This window comes from Malurus melanocephalus, unplaced genomic scaffold (assembly GCF_030028575.1).
Source record: "Malurus melanocephalus ecotype Western Australia unplaced genomic scaffold, MMel_1.1 scaffold_1699, whole genome shotgun sequence".
In the NCBI taxonomy this organism is placed as follows: domain Eukaryota; kingdom Metazoa; phylum Chordata; class Aves; order Passeriformes; family Maluridae; genus Malurus; species Malurus melanocephalus.
This window is the reverse complement of record NW_026624931.1, coordinates 13,007-15,861: the sequence shown is the minus strand read 5'-3', so window position 1 is coordinate 15,861 and position 2,855 is coordinate 13,007. Positions and strand designations below refer to the sequence as shown.

Genomic DNA, 2,855 nt, shown 5'->3' with positions numbered 1-2,855 from the left:
CTCCGTGGCGTTCCATCGCCGTTTCCCCATTTTTTCCCCTTTTTCCCCCGTTTTTTCCCGGTTATTCCTGGGATTTTTTTAGGTTTTTTCCCATTTTTTACCACTTTTTTTCCCATTTTTCCCGGAATTTTTTCCCAATTTTCCCATTTTTTCCCGTTTTTCAGGCACCACCGCCACGCTCTCCGCTCCGTTGCGTTCCATCACAGTTTCCTTATTTTTTCCCATTTTTTTTCCATTTTTTCCCCATTTTTCTCCATTTTTCCTGGGATTTTCCCCCATTTTTTCCCATTTTTTCCCATTTTTCCCAGGATTTTTTCCCATTTTTCCCGATTTTCCCATTTTTCCCGTTTTTTCAGGCACCACCGGCGCACTCTTCGCTCCGTGACGTTCCATCGCCATTTCCCCATTTTTCCCCTTTTTTTTCCCCATTTTTTCCCTATTTTTCCCCATTTTTTCATGGATATTTCTGGGGTTTTTTTCCCGGAATTTTTTCCTATTTTTCCCATTTTTTCCCGTTTTTCAGGCACCACCGCCGCTCTCTCCGCTCCGTGACGTTCCATCACTGTTTCCCCATTTTTTCCCCTTTTCCCCCCGTTTTTTCCCGGTTATTCCTGGGATTTTTTTAGTTTTTTTCCCATTTTTTACCACTTTTTTCTATTTTTTCCTGGGATTTTTTTTCCCGGAATTTTTTCCCATTTTTTCCCATTTTCCAGACACCACCACCGCGCTCTCCGCTCTGTGGCGTTCCATCACCGTTTCCTTATTTTTTCCCTTTTTTTCCCATTTTTTTCCCATTTTTTTCCCCATTTTTCTCCATTTTTTTCAGGGATTTTTTCCCGTTTTCCCATTTTTCCATTTTTTTCCAATTTTTTTCCATTTTTCCCATTTTTTCCCCATTTTCAGGCACCACCGCCGCGCTCTCCGCTCCGTGGCGTTCCATCGCCGGTATCCGCTCTTCGCCTCCGCCTCCGACGATGGCACCGTCATCGTCTGCCACGGAATGGTCTACAAGTATGGGATTTATCGGAATTTTGGGATTTTTGGGATTTATGGGAATTTTGAGATTGATGGGATTTATGGGATTGATGGATTAATGGGATTTATGGGATTATGGGATTTGTGGGATTATGGGATTTATGGGATTGATGGGCCCCGACGGCACCGTCATCGTCTGCCACAGCATGGGCTACAAGTACGGGATTTATCGGAATTTTGGGATTTGGGGGATTTTGAGATTTTTGGGATTTTTGGGATTTTTGAGATTTTTGGGGTTTGTGGGATTTATGGGATTGATGGTCACCAACGGCACCGTCATCGTCTGCCACGGCATGGGCTACAAGTACGGGATTTATGGGAATTTGGGGATTTTTGGGATTTATGGGAATTTTGAGATTGATGGGATTTATGGGATTGATGGATTAATGGGGTTTGTGGGATTATGGGATTTATGGGATTTATGGGCACTTGACGGCACCGTCATCGTCTGCCACGGCATGGGCTACAAGTACGGAATTTATGGGAATTTTGGGATTTTGGGGATTTTGGGGATTTTTGGGATTTGGGGGATTTTTTTTTATTTTTGGGGTTTGTGGGATTGATGGGATTGATGGGATTTATGGGATTTTTGGGGTTTATGGGCACTGACGGCACCGTCATCGTCTGCCACGGCATGGGCTACAAGTACGGGATTATGGGAATTTTGAGATTTATGGGAATTTTGGGATTTTTGGGAATTTTGGGATTTTTAGGGTTTGTGGGATTTTTGGGATTTATGGGATTTGTGGGATTGATGGGATTTGTGGGATTTATGGGATTGATCGGCACCGTCATCGTCTGCCACGGCATGGGCTACAAGTACGGGATTTATCGGAATTTTGGGGGAATTTGGGGATTTTTGGGGTTTATGGGATTTTTGGGATTTTTTTGATTTATGGGATTTGTGGGAATTTTGGGCATTTTGGGATTTATGGTCACCGACAGCACCGTCATCGTCTGCCACGGAATGGTCTACAAGTATGGGATTTATCGGAATTTTGGGATTTTTGGGATTTTGGGGATTTTTGGGATTTTTTTGATTTTTGGGATTTATGGGATTGATGGGATTTATGGGCACCAACGGCACCGTCATCGTCTGCCACGGCATGGGCTACAAGTACGGGATTATGGCAATTTTGGGATTTATGGGATTTTTTTTGGTTTTTGGGGATTTTTGGGATTTTTGGGGTTGGTGGGATTTTTGGGATTTATGGGCACCGACGGCACCGTCATCGTCTGCCACGGCATGGGCTACAAGTACGGGATTATGGCAATTTTGAGATTTATGGGAATTTTGGGATTTTGGGGATTTTTGGGATTTTTAGGGTTTGTGGGATTTTTGGGATTTGTGGGATTGATGGGATTTGTGGGATTTGTGGGATTGATCGGCACCGTCATCGTCTGCCACGGCATGGGCTACAAGTACGGGATTTATAGGAATTTTGGGGGAATTTGGGGATTTTTGGGGTTTATGGGATTTTTGGGATTTTTTTGATTTATGGGATTTGTGGGATTTATGGGATTTTTGGGGTTTATGGTCACCAACGGCACCGTCATCGTCTGCCACGGCATAGGCTACAAGTATGGATTTATGGGAATTATTTTGGGATTTTGGGAATTTTGGGGATTTTGGGGATTTTTTTGATTTTTGGGGTTTGTAGGATTTATGGGATTTGTGGGATTTTTGGGGTTTATGGGATTGGTGGGCGCCGATGGCACCGTCATCATCTGCCACGGCATGGGCTACAAGTATGGAATTTATGGGAATTTTGGGATTTATGGGATTTTTTTTGATTTTTGGGGTTTGTGGGATTTATGGG

At 43.5% G+C, this 2,855-nt stretch overlaps 1 long non-coding RNA gene across 1 annotated transcript in view; it reads left to right on the top strand.

The window, feature by feature from the left end:
* The window catches only part of LOC130587266 (uncharacterized), an 8,576-nt gene that overhangs the window by 2,636 nt on the left and 3,085 nt on the right, over positions 1-2,855 (top strand). Inside the window, exon 2 of the long non-coding RNA XR_008966766.1 lies at positions 904-1,011. This is a non-coding gene — a long non-coding RNA (uncharacterized LOC130587266). The remainder of the gene's footprint in view (positions 1-903; positions 1,012-2,855) is intronic.